Below are 14,478 nucleotides of genomic sequence, written 5' to 3'. Positions count from 1 at the left end.
CATAGATGTAACGGAGGTAAGCAAGGCCTGGGAACTGGATGGATCAGGACTGCTCATGGTATATGCCTTTCTGAAATTCAGCTCAGTTTAGAAATCATAATGGAATCCAAGCACAGAGGAATTAAATAAACTAGGGATATTCTTAACAGAGCTATAGCACTGTAGTGAACCTCTCTCTCCCTATAAGAAGAATATTTAATAGCAGATAAGAACATAGGAATATGTCTGTGACTTTTAACAGGATGCTCAGAAAATAATACTGTGTTTGCCAGCATGTGGTTTTCTCAATTTCTAAGCAGGGATTTGTAGGTTAAATGTAATCTTTCTACTGGCTTGGTGTAACATGAGAATCACTGTCCAGCCGAGCAATTCCCATCCAACCTCCATACTGTAGACCTGGGTTCTTTAACCGCACGCGCGGGCCGGCTTCCTTTGCCTCGCTGCCGCCTGAACCGGAAGCCGAGGGAAGGCTTCCGGGATGAGGCGCGGAACGCGCGAGGAGCCTCTGCCCGCAGGCTTTATGCGCTGCGTCATGGGGAGCCGGCCCGAAGATAAAGCACAGCGTGGAGGGAGACAACAAAAGGTAGGGGGGGGGGGGAACGGTTTTCGTTTTGAATTTAGCGCTTGAATTGTGGCAGTTTTGAGAATTTGCATCTGCTGTGTCTGTATTTTGCACTCTTCTGGAAGAAATGCCTTTGTTTCTTTTTCTCTGGGGTTGTACTGCATGCAGACTCTTGCATCCTAGGATTCGAGGGGGATAGGGGCAGAGCCGGGATCTTTTCCAGATAAGCCCTGCCAAAAAGTTAACCCCCGCCACCCCCAAAAAAAATTATAAAAAAGAGGCGCGATGTGTCCCACCCCACGCCCCCCCCCGTCGGAGTCCTTAAAAATGGTTGACAGTTTATCCTATTTTTTTATAATGTTAAGTTTCATATCCTCTTTTTTATAATCTTTTTTGGATGCTCCGACGGGGGGGGCGTGGGGCCGCGTTGTGGGGCCGTTGTGCTGAGAACTTCACTGGTTAAGGTTGCGTGCGCTGGCAAAAGGTGGCGGGGCTTAACTTTCGGCACGTCCACTTTTTCCATTAGTGGCGGGGCTTATCTGGAAAAGATCCCAGAGCCGGACTGCGAATGGTGAAATACCGTGAATATCTTCTGGTTCGGCTCTGACCCACCCCCACCTCCCTCCCGCCTTCCCCCCGGCGTCCCGGCCTTACCTGGTGGTCTAGCGGGCTTTCGGGGCAGGTGCGATCTTGCTACGCTCCTGCCCCGTGCAGATCGCCAATAGGAAATGGCTGCCGTGAGTTCCCATAGTCTCTCGAGACTACGACAGGAACTCCCCAGAGCCATTTCCTATTGGCGATCTACACGGGGCAGGAGCGTAGGAAGATCGCACCTGCCCCGAAAGCCCACTAAACCACCAGGTAAGGCCGGGACGCCAGGGGGAAGGCTAAACTGTGGTTTTTTTTTTTCTTTTTTTCCCCCTCCCCAAAAAATTGCGAATATGTGAAATCGCGAATGGGGAGGTGGAAGTGTATTAGTACTTTGTGTTCTGGTAGGAATAAATGTTGAGAAGCATATAGTGTGCTTTGTGTAATTTAATTTTGTGGTTAACTATCCCAGTCGACTCCGCTTAAGTGCACGCCCTTCGGACCGGGTCTCTTTGTGTGCTTAAACGGAGTGTGCACTTAACAGGAGTGGGGGGGGGGAGGGGAAGGCTGCAGTTAAGCCGGCTCAGTTTAAATATGGTGCGTGGGCTGCTGAAGCCTAAAGTACAGGAAAGCTATGCCCTGCAGCTTGAGTGGAAGCGGAGCGTTCACGTTCTTAGCTGTCCCAGCGCTTAACCCTTTCAGGACCAAGGGACATATTTGTCCCATAACTTTAAAACCCTATAAATTTTGATTGGGATAGTCTACAGTTCTAAATTTGATATGTACGGATTCCATATGATACTGCCTTTATGTAAACAAACTGGTTCCGACATTCATTCATTAGCGTCGTTGCTAGATTGACGAGAAGATTCACTTGCCACCACTGTCCATAAGCCAGAAGTGTGATTTTTTTAAAATAAAAATAATGATATTTCACAAAAAAAAAATCAATTTTTTTGGCATCTGCAAGCCCTTTTTACCATAAAAATGTCGTCAAAACCACAAAAATTGGCCTACGATCCTTATGGTCCTGAAAGGGTTAAGCTGCTCTGTGAAGCTTAGTCGTTCCCAGTCAGAACGTAATTGCATTTAACCGAAGTGAACGTAACACGAAAGAATAGAGGTTGGACCTGTGACATCAGTGCGCATAAGAAGATTATCATGTGCTTATCCAAATTTCAAATATCCGGAATTTACGTCCGTTGACTTTAATGCAAAAAAAAACCAGGACTGTGGTGGTAGGGTGCGGATAACCGAACTGTGCACTTAACCGACGTGCATTTAGATGAAGTCGACTGTGTGTGTTGTTGATAAGATTATATTTTATCTATATATGAGAAATAAATGAAAAAAAATAGTGTTTCAATTAGTACTATTATGGGGTCTGGCCCACGACTTAGCCTGTGTTTTGGATTTCGGCCCCTAAATGTGATTGAGTTTGACACCCCTGCAATAGACCTTACCAAAGTGGAGAAGCTATGTCTGCGCAATATAGGCGCAAACAAGTCAAGAAGCAGAACGGTGTGTGAGGGGGAAGATTAAAGGAGTTTTTAAGCCATTTTGTAGACTAGGAGATTTGGTTGGTTTTGTTGTAATAAACTCCTTAATTACTGTACTTTCAAATTTAAGTCTACAAAGCAGGACTATGAGAAGAGTTATGCTATATACCAGTGGTCTCAAACTCACGGCCTGGGGGCCACATGCGGCCCGCCAGGTACTATTTTGAGGCCCTTGGTACATTTATCATAATCACAAAAGTAAAATAAAACAGTTTCTTGATCATATGTCTCTTTAGCTATAAATGACAATATTATTATTAATACTTAGCCAAAAGGAAAGATTTATAAACTATAAAGAGTTTTACCTCATGCAAAATTGTCATTTCTTTAATAAGACATTAACTATTTTTTCTGAGGCCTTCCAAGTACTGTACCTACAAATCCAAAATGTGGCCCTGCAAAGGGGTTGAGTTGGAGACCACTGGCTTAACTGTAACCATGACATCCTGTTTGTCTTTGGGAAGCAGAGCTGAGATTGTGATGTCATAATGCCGCATTCCACCAATACGAGCCAGCCTCATCAGTGATGTCACAACGGCTTGATTGTCCTGTTCTGCCCTCCAACCCAGCCAGCAGATTAACTGTTCCCCTTAACTCAGTGGTCTCAAACTCACGGCCCGCCAGGTACTATTTTGAGGCCCTCGGTATGTTTATCATAATCACAAAAGTAAAATAAAACAGTTTCTTGATCATATGTCTCTTTAGCTATAAATGACAATATTATTATTAAGACTTAGCCAAAAATATAAAGAGTTTTACCTCATGCAAAATTGTCATTTCTTTAATAAGACATTAACTATTTTTTTGAGGCCCTTCAAGTACCTACAAATCCCAAAATGTGACCCTGCAAAGGGTTTGAGTTGGAGACCACTGCTATATACCAATATTCTTCAACTGCCGGTCCGCGGACCGGTGCAGGTCCACAAAATAATTACCGTATTTTATTTCCGCCGGGGTCCATAGGTGTAAAAAGGTTCTAGAACACTGCTGTGGACCACACATGTCAAACACGAGGCCCGCCTGGCCGTATTATGTGGCCCGTGGTGACTGTGCCGTATCCAAGTGCCTGATTGTGTAGCTCCAGTCCCAAGCACCTCACCACACTGCCTCAGTACCCAGTTGCAGGCAGAAGGACCCAGTCCCAGTGTAAAAGCTGGGGCACTCCACACAAGTGCCTGACCGTGCTTGTTATTCTCAGAACATGATTAATGCACGAGGATGGCGTGTGATATGGTGTCTCAGGATGAGGAAGGATCTATATACTTGTACTAAGAATAAGTAGCTTAATAAAAAAAATTTGGCCCGCAACTTAGCCTTTGTTTTAGATTCCGGCTCCTTATGTGATTGAATTTGACATCCCTACTATAGACAGATGTGCAAATAACTTTTTCAAGCTCAGAGCAAAAAAACAATAGTTTCTCTAGTTGTACAAACATTTATTTCCTCATTATACCTAAAGTACTCTAGGGATCCTTGCTTCTTAGCTTGCCACCTGGGGAGGGGAGGGGGGTTTCCAAGGATGTAGGGGGCTGGTGGGAATAGAGGGGTGGGAGATGGGGGTTTGAAGGAATTTATTTGTTGCCTTTTACTGAGCAGTTGAACATATCATTCCAGCTAACTGATATATCAATCCTGATGAAGCTAAAAAAAAAAAAAAAAAAAAAAAAAAAGCAAAGAATCAAGAGAAGCAAAATATGAAGCAAATTGGAAGGCTTTAGCTAGAAAAATGTCCATCTGCACCGTTATGCCACCTTATGGTCGTTTTTCTTTTTTGAAAATGAGCCCCATAGTGTCAGGGGCTTCCTCTTTGGAAGCCTTTTTTTGAGATAAGAACATAAGAATATACTTACTGGGTCAGATCAATGGTCCATCATGCCCAGTAGCCTGTTCTCACGGTGGCTAATCCAGGTCATTAGTACCTGGCCAAAACCCAAGGAGTAGCAACATTCCATTCAGAATCCCAAAGAGTAACAAGATTCTAGCCCCCAAAGAGTAGCAACATGCCATGCTACCGATCTAGGGCAAGCAGTGGCTTCCCCCATGTCTGTCTCAATAACAGACTATGGACTTTTCCTCCAGGAAATTGTCCAAACCTTTCTTAAAACCAGCTATACTATCTGCTCTTATCACAACCTCTGGCAACGCGTTCCAGAGCTTAACTATTCTCTGAGTGAAAAAATATTTCCCCCTGTTGGTTTTAAAAGTACAGTAAAAACCTTGGTTTATGAGCACAATTCGTTCCGGAAGCATGCTTGTAATCCAAAGCACTTGTATAGCAATGCAAATTTCCCAATAGGAAATAATGGAAATTCCACAACCCAAAAACTTTAATACAAATATGTACTTGTATTGTAAGACCTCGTTCATATAGAACAGTCACTACACTCCCGCAGCGTCAGAGAGAGAAGAACCATCGGCTCAGTTGTGATGACAGGACGCGTGTATACTGTATATACTCGTATTGCAAGACCTCGCTCGTTTAGAACAGTCACTACACTCCCGCAGCGTCAGAGAGAGAAGAACCATCGGCTCAGTTGTGATGATGTGACACGTGTATACTGTATGTACTCGTACTGCAAGACCTCGCTCGTTTAGAACAGTCACTACACTCCCGCAGCGTCAGAGAGAGAAGAAACATCGGCTCAGTTGTGATGATGTGACACGTGTATACTGTATGTACTCGTATTGCAAGACCTCGCTCGTTTAGAACAGTCACTACACTCCCGCAGCGTCAGGGAGAGAAGAACCATCGGCTCAGTTGTGATGATGTGACACGTGTATACTGTATGTACTCGTATTGCAAGACCTCGCTCGTTTAGAACAGTCACTACACTCCCGCAGCATCAGGGAGAGAAGAACCATCGGCTCAGTTGTGATGATGGGACACGTGTATACTGTATGTACTTATATTGTAAGACATTGCTTGTATATCAAGTTAAAATTTAATCAAATGTTTTGCTTGTCTTGCAAACCAAGTTCCTTGCAATCCAAGGTTTTACTGTATTTCCCTGTAACTTCATCGAGTGTCCCCTAGTCTTTGTAATTTTTGACGGAGTGAAAAAATGATCCGCTTGTGCAGCTGCGTGACTAGATACATCCCTTTTTTACCATTGCTGTCTATTTGAGCAGTGAGCACACAGCCCTGAAGTGGCTTCGAGGCATAGCAAAGCCCATTCTATTATTTAATCTATACGGGAATTTTTTGAATGCAAAGATCAGAAAGAAAGCTTCCATCTGAGCAACAAAATGAATCATCGAACATAACAGTAAACCTGAGAAATTGCTTTTACAAGATGTAATCGGAGAAATAAATCATGCCCGGATAGTAATTTTCCGGGTTGTTTTATCGTTCACTGTTTTGTTTCAGAATTTCAAGTCCTGGTGAAGAAATGAAGCAAGACTCTTAAAAGAACCAATGGTAATGAAGGAAGTCGATGCTTCAGCTAAAATCATGAGCCTTTTACTGAGCAGTTGAACATATTATTCCAGCTAACTGATATATCAATCCTGATGAAGTTTAAAAAAAAAAAAAAGCAAAGAATCGAGAGAAGCAAAATCAATGGGCAATTTCCCAGCGTCAGTTTATCAAGTCAGAGGGCAATATTTGCCTAAATTCCAGACACAGGTGCAATAGAAACTTACGGCTCCTTTTACTAAGCCGCGTTAGGGCTTTTAACGCGGGGAATAGCGCGCTAGACCATACTGCCAGCATTGAGCTGGCGTTAGCTCTAGCCGCGTAGCGCGGGTTTAGCGCGCACTAAAATGCATGCGCTAAAAACGCTAACGCAGCTTAGTAAAAGGAGCCCTCAGGGGTAAATATCACTGCGCAACAAATTTTAACTTTTTTTTTTTCCTGGGGCAAGAAAAAAATGAGGTTTACTAATTTGACCTCCTGTGTCTGAAAATAGCCTCCGTTTTCTCCTATCGCGTATAGTTTTTAGAAACATAGAAATCGACGGCAGATAAGGGCCACGGCCCATCCAGTCTGCCCACCCTAGTGACCCTCCCCTGCCTTTACTTTGCGAATAGAACCCACGTGTCGATCCCATTTGGCCTTAAAATCAGGCACGCTGCTGGCCTCAATCACCTGAAGTGGAAGACCATTCCAGCGATCCACCACCCTTTCGGTGAAAAAGAACTTCCTGGTGTCACCGTGCAGTTTCCCGCCTCTGATTTTCCACGGATGTCCTCTTGTTGCCGTGGGACCCTTGAAAAAGAAGATATCCTCCTCTGCATCGATGCGGCCCGTGAGATACTTGAACGTCTCGATCATGTCTCCCCTCTCTCTGCGCTCCTCGAGCGAGTATAGCTGTAATTTATATAACCGTTCTTCGTACGGGAGATCCTTCAGTCCCGAGACCATCTGGGTGGCCATTCTCTGGACTGATTCCAGCCTCAGCACATCCTTACGGTAATGTGGCCTCCAGAATTGTACACAGTATTCCAGGTGCGGTCTCACCATGGATCTATACAGAGGCATAATGACTTCAGGCTTACGGCTGACGAAACCCCTGCATATGCAACCTATGATTTGTCTTGCCTTGGAAGAAGCTTGCTCCACTTGATTGGCAGCCTTCATGTCCTCATTGAGCAAATATTTATAGCCTGAGAAGTCATAATGTAACGCATTGCGCCGATTTAAGGGCTCCTTTTACAAAGGTGTGTTAGGGCCTTATCGTGTGAAATAGCGCGCGCAAGCCGCTACCGCCTCCTTTTAAGCAGGTGGTAATTTTTCGGCTAGCGCGCAATAATCCGGTGCGTGCGCTAAAAACGCCAGCACGCCTTTGTAAAAGGAGCCCTAAGAGTTCCTATAAATAATATTTTCTAGAATCGTTTTGCTGTTGAAGTGCGTTTATAAACGAGATTAGGAGCGTCTCTAATTAAGGTCCAGCATTGATGAATTCCATCGGCCCAGATATCGTTTCTCCGTCGTAGCAATGCCCTGGTGAAACCTTTCCCCGTGCACATCACTAACACTACCCAGATTATTGGGGAAAAGAAATCTAATTTGAGGCAAACTTTTAATAATTCAGAGATTGTTATAACATTTACTCCAAGCATTAGAAAATATAGCGAAAATGTTAATTTATGCATTATAAATGTTCTTTTTGCTAAAAATCAGAGGATTATATTGAAAAATTAAGATTGGTTTTGAATTCAGTGACCCAAAATCATGATAGAACACCCACGACGATTCATGCCCCAAAACCTCTTTTGCACAGTGTAACCAGAGCTGGTATTGTGACATCATAATGCCTCATTCCACCAATGCCTAAGAGCCAACCTCATCAGTGATGTCACAATGGCTTGATTGTCCTATATTTGGGTCACTTTTACTACATTTTGATTTCTAGAGTGGTGCAGTGGTTAAAGCTACAACCTCAGCACCCAGAGGATTATACCGAAAAATTAAGGTCAGTTTTCAATTCAGCGACCCCAAATCACTAAAGAACACCCACTACTATTCATGCCTCTGTTGCACGGTGTATTCAGCCAGTGGTCGTCAGCGATTGTAGGGCCACCACCACCAGCATTTTTTCTGAATATTCAGTGCAAGCTCATGTCTGGACACTGGCATTGAATATCTGAGTGTGTAGTGGGGGCAGGGGGGCAGTCCGCCCCGTGCGCCTCTCACCCTTGCTATGCCACTGGAAGTGTGTGTGGCCAGCTACGTCCAGGGGCATAGCCAGATACCCAATTTTGGCCAAGCCTGAGCTCAAAGAGGGTGGGCAACCTTGCTCTCCCCTCCTGCCCAGCATTTTTCCTTCTCCTCCAGGTTATTGGGGGGGGGGGAAGGGTGACTTAATGCTACTCCCCAACCTCCTGGTACTTTTAAACCTTTTAAGTTTTGCTGCTAGTGAGCAGGGACTTATTCCTCTTGCTTATGTTGGCTTTGAGCCTTCCCTCTGATGCAACTTCTGATCCTGCGAACAGGAATTTACATCAGAAGGAAGACTGGGCCAGTGCAAATAGGGGGAATATGTTGCTGCTCACTGCTGGCACTGAAATAAAGGATTTAAAGGTACTGGGGGGGGGGAGTCGAGGAAGTTGAATTAAGTGAATCCCCACCTGATCTCCTAGAGGGAGAGATGCTGAGTCTTCAGCTGTCAGGGTTTGAGGGATCCCTGCCAGTCAAATCATTGTTGTGCCGCTGCTGGGTGGGCCTAAGTCCAAAGTGGATGGGCCTGTGCCTACCTGGACCAATCCGTGGCTACACCATTGACTGTTTTATGTGGTTAAATGTGATATTTAGCACTTAACAGCATAAGCTACATCAGATAAAGATAGGATTACACGTCTCCCTCCATATTCGCGGTTTCGATTATTTGCGGTTTTTAGCTTGCTGGCTCCTCCCCCCCCAATTATATCAGCTTGCATAGAGAAATTGCTGATTCCAAGCGTTTACAGAGAAAATCGCTGATTCCCAGCACTTTCTTCACTGTGTTTTGCCTCTCCTTTAGGAACAGGCCAGGTCTCCCACCCTGTTGTTCGCGATTTCACCCTATTTATGATGGTTTTTAATAGAAAAGAGCGAATAACATATGAAAAAATTATTTGCGGTTCTGTTAATCCCCTATCACAGCGAATATGGAGGGAGAAGTGTTATGTTGTGATTTGTGCAGTCTCATTTATCCAATTAACTTAGGCACTGCTAAGTCATTTTTAAAATACTAGCTCAGATCCACACTGGTGTATCAAAACTTAGGTGGAACGCATCAATGGCAAGTGTGAACGGTTACACCTAAGTGTGCCAAACGATGCATGCAACTGATATTATTCAGTAAGTTATGCATATCATTTACAGTTTCCTCGTCTAAGCTGAGTAGGAATCTTCCATCTACAGTCCTGATGGGGGGAAGGGGTACTGTTTCTAGTGTTACCATATTTGTGAAGTGAAAAAAAGGTCCCATCTAGCTCCCCCCCCCCCCCCAGCTTTCACCCCCTAATCCCCCCTTCCGATCCTCTGTACTCTGTTAATGCTTCTCTCTCCCTCCCACGGTGCTTCTCTCTTTCCTTCCCCATGGGCTCTGTCTCTCCAGCCCTGGCCCAGCCCAGAATCAAATGCCTCTTCCCTCTCCCCCACCTTCCACCTACATCAAATATTTAATCTTCAGGCGTGGTGAACCTGCTGCCATGGAAGCCTTCATTCTGCATTAACTTCCTGTTCCCACGTAGGCGGGACAGCACCCATGATGAATTCCCTCCCTTAAGCTCTTATGGTCTGAAACTTCCAATTCAAGGTATCTTTGACATGTGTAAGTGATGCATGGCTCTAGCCACGAGCTTGCACAACTGCTGCATTAGACTGTAAGGTCTCAGAGGACAGAGAAATACCTACTGTGCCTGAACGTAAAGCACCTTGAATTACAACTGGAAAAGCGGGAGCTAAATACCAAAGGGTCAATATTCAGTCGATGATCATCACTTCTTCAAAGGCTACATTAGACCCAGTTGTTCAGTGCTTGGCCATGTCAATGGGCAGTGCCCAGAACGATGCAGGTGTGACTCGATGCTGCACCCACATAGCTAACAGGTAAAATTAGGGCTGCCTTTTGTGCGGTCAAACTTGCCTGGTTAGGTATGCGGCATGTGGCACTGATTTTCACCCGCGGGTAACTTCAGGGACAGCCTTGGCATCAACCGGCTAATGCCGCGGCAGTCAAAGCCGATATTTAGGGGCACCCTCTGCCTGCATGAGATCTTAATTTTCCATTTTGGGAAGATGATATTAACAGCAATTTTTACTGATGTCTGACAATGGTTTATCGTTTGCTTGGGCATGCTTTTTGTAACCTGCCAAGAATTTTAGATAGAGCAAGTTGTAATCCGATGGACTCTACTCTGTCCTCTTTCTTCTCGATCTGTCTGCTGCCTTCGACACTGTTGATCACCACCTCCTTCTCGACACGTCCTCGCTAGGATTTCAGGGTTCTGCTCTCTCCTGGTTTTCTTCCTATCTCTCTCATCATACCTTTAGCGTATGTTACGGTGGATCCTCCTCCTCCACCATCCCGTTGTCTATTGGCGTACCCCAAAGCTCTGTCCTGGGCCCTCTCCTCTTTTCCATATATACCCACTCTCTTGGTGTGCTGATCTCCTCTCATGGTTTTCAATATCACCTCTATGCCAACGATTCCCAGATCTACCTCTCCACGCCAGATATCTCTACAGGAGTTCAGGCCCGAATTTCAGCCTGCCTGTCCGACATTGCAACTTGGATGTCTCACCGCCATCTCAAACTGAATATGACTAAAACTGAACTCCTTATCTTTCTGCACCACCCCTCTGCTTGTGATTTCCCACTCCAGATCCTTACAACTTGCCTGCTTGTGGTTTTTGCCGTACTTCTGATTTAAATGACAAGTCTGCATAGCCTTTAATCCAATTTGACTAGCCTGCATTTTGGCATTACTTTGACTCGGAGTCAACTGTCAAGACTGCTTTTTATAACATCCTGTGAAACCTTAGTGCTGAATTATGGTGAGGGGTCTGAATTTCATACTTCAGACCTCAAGGAGCATACCAGCTTTTTTTTTTTTTCTTTGACATGTAATCTTTATGATCATCTAACATCAGATCCTAATGCTTTTTGGAACATATTTTATTTTATATTTTCTTTATTCTTATTTTTTATCTCTATTTTTATTTATTTTACTTATTATTTTTTAATTTTAATTTAACTTATTTATTCAATACTTGTTGGAATATTCATATCTATCTCTATCTCTACCTCTGTCTTTTATATTTTATATCTTTACTATTCATAAATTGTTTTCTCAGTTACTTAGCTAGATTGTGAGCCTTCGGGACAGTAAGGGAACTTCCAAGTACCTATCTTTATTTATTTTATTTTATTTTATTGTATCTTTAATGTATCTTTTTGTAAACCGCTTTGAACCTCACGGTTTAGCGGTATATAAGAATTAAATTAAATTAATGCCGTAATCTCTACACCTACCAATTCTCACCGTAATCTCCATTATTGTACACTGTCTTGAACTGAAAAGGTTTGACGGGATATAAATAAAGCTATTATTATTACTACTTGAGCTGTGGTAATATGAGGGTGACTTCTCGATGGAGCAGCCTGCTAGCATTTTTAAAAGCTGCATGTGGATGGGATCTATGTAAACTAGCAAAAACGAATTCTGGAGATCACTGCAAATTAACCTAGAGAATGTTTTGCCTTGCCAATCCCAACGGCACTAACGGGCCACCGGCACGCCGATTCCGCCAGCAAAAGCCGGACTTATCACTGGGGAAACCCTCTGGAGGAATCGGTAGTCAGTGGCGCCCCGCCATTCTCCTGCTAGACCTCATGTTTAATCCATTCTGATCACTGCGAAACCCGATGAGTGTCGCAACCCAGTGTGAAAGACAAATGCGAATACTGTTTCCTGAAGTAACTCCATGTCAAAGAAAGGTATCAAGTTCAAGTTTCAAGTTTAATAGATTTTGATTTTTATGCAATATCATATATTTCAATGCGTATTACATGTTTCCAATACATAAAAAGAGAGCAGGGTGGACAAAATAATCTAATCTAATCTTTAGGTTTGTATACCGCATCATCTCCACGTTCGTAGAGCTCGGCGCGGTTTACAGTAGGAGAAATAGGAAGGAACTACAACAGAGGGTTAGAGGTAGAAGTGCTATCTCCTCCTCTCCCTATTGGCTAAGGCTCTTAACATTTGCATCTCCTCTTCCCATAGGCTAAGGCTCTTTCCACCTGCATTGTGATGTCATAGAGCTTTATGGTTATAGAAAAAGAGAAACATGATGGCAGATAAAGGACAAATGGCCTATCCAGTCTGCCCATCCGCAGCATCCGCTATCTAATCTAATCCTTAGGTTTGTATACCGCATCATCTCCACGTTCGTAGAGCTCGACGCGGTTTACAGTAGGAGAAATAGGAAGGAACTACAACAGAGGGTTAGAGGTCGAAGTGTGAAGAAAATTTAGAGGACTTGGGATGCCAAGATATAAGAGTTTCCTTGATTCCTAATTTGGAGGGAGACTTACATTTTTGAGAAAAGCCAGGTTTTCAGATGCTTGCGGAAGATTTGGAGAGAGCTCAAGTTCCGAAGAGGGGAGGTAAGGTTGTTCCAGAGCTCAGTGATTTTGAAGTGGAGGGAGGTCCCTAGCTTTCCTGTGTGGGAAATGCCTTTTAGCGAGGGGAAGGATAGTTTTAATTTGTGGGAGGATCTGGTGGTATTAGGGTTTGAAATAAGATAAGACATTACATACAAATCATTTTTGTTCTATTACAAATTAGTACAAACTATGAAAAAAAAAAAAAGAAACATTTAAGGTTTGAACGCAAAGGATGGGATCATTTAAGAAAAAGTATAGAATGAATTGATTGAAGATGCTTTAATCATTTGTAATGAATTCAGTCAGGATATGAGGCTATTGTTTAGATTAATTGAACCGTCTATATATTAACAGCCTTTTTTAAAGGAAAAAAAGGTTTTAAAAAGCGCTTACAGTTTCAATTTGATGACCTATTCATTTAATTCATTGGGGTCAAGATATTGTGTTTACTTGAATGTTCTATCTACATATTGAATGCATCTTTATAAAGAAAGCCTTTTAAGGCACGCTTAAATTTGTCTAATGATGGTTTGCCGCGTAAGTAAATTGGCAAATTATTCCACTGTTGTTGGTATCATTTGTGGAGGAGAAAGAGAGTGTGCTTATCACAGGGAGAAGCAATAACTAGACTGGAGATTGTGACCTTTAGGAAGCCATACTCCCCGAGAAAAATGTGTAATGCCCTGGGCTCGTACTGCGGTGCAGTGTCCATTCGGTTGTTCTGTTACATACCTCATCAGTTAACTCAATATTGATTTTACTTACTCTCTACTGGATGGCTATACCTGCTCTGAATAATATTTCAGCTAATATTGTTTGGGCAATGTTACCCAATTTATGGTTCAGATTAACTGGTGAAGAGCAAAACGCTCTTTTGCATAATTAAAATACATCCCCACCTCCCTCCTCGAAGCATCTAATCAGAAAAGCTTCTCTTCACCTGCTAGTATATTGAGAAACACCAGTAAATCAGTCGCAGCAAAGCTAATACGGCAGTGACTATGTTGGACAGATACTTTATCATAAGAAGACTTGTAACTGACATTTCAGCATTGCAGACACCCCTTTAATGAAAAATCGATTTCCAAGCCGTTATTCTTAATGCACCTTTCAAAGAATGGGACCTGATTGGCTCATGTGATGCAATTTGTGACATAATAGCAATAAAAAAAAAGTCTCGTCCAATCACGGTGGAACCATTTGGAACCCCCTTGCCAATATGGCCGATCCTTAATAGGCAGGAGGGCTATGGGGGTGTGTTTTAGAGAATTACAAAAATCTCTTGATACTATGTTCTACAGTAGTTTTGAGTGTGCAATGCACATTTATGAAACACGGGCATGGTGATCAATGCCCTTGGAAGACTTTTTATGAAACATGGTGATCGGGGATCTTAGAAGACAGAGGCCAGAGGAGCCAAATGAGATACAGAGCCCAGGAAAAGTGAGAGGAACATTTAGGGGGAATTTTATGACTGGATGCTGGGTAGAGAATGAAATGGTGACAAAATTCATCGCCGTTCCCGTCCCCGTGGATAACCGTGGGAAATAATCCCATGTCATTTTCTAGTATCTATTTCAACCTCAGTCCTTCTACACCAGCATTCTTCAAAGCAAAACTTGCGGGTCAGTGGTTGTGGCCATTCATGCTCCGATTCTTATGTGAGCCAAGGA

At 43.4% G+C, this 14,478-nt stretch overlaps 1 long non-coding RNA gene across 1 annotated transcript in view; it reads left to right on the top strand.

The window, feature by feature from the left end:
* Positions 1-422: 422 nt before the first annotated feature.
* LOC117351671 overlaps positions 423-14,478 on the top strand; it is a 235,442-nt gene continuing 221,386 nt past the window's right edge. Inside the window, exon 1 of the long non-coding RNA XR_004537497.1 lies at positions 423-583. This is a non-coding gene — a long non-coding RNA (uncharacterized LOC117351671). The remainder of the gene's footprint in view (positions 584-14,478) is intronic.

Source organism: Geotrypetes seraphini, chromosome 18, assembly GCF_902459505.1.
Source record: "Geotrypetes seraphini chromosome 18, aGeoSer1.1, whole genome shotgun sequence".
Lineage (NCBI taxonomy): Eukaryota > Metazoa > Chordata > Amphibia > Gymnophiona > Dermophiidae > Geotrypetes > Geotrypetes seraphini.
Note: the sequence above shows the minus strand (reverse complement) of the source record. Positions and strands in the feature narration are given on the sequence as shown.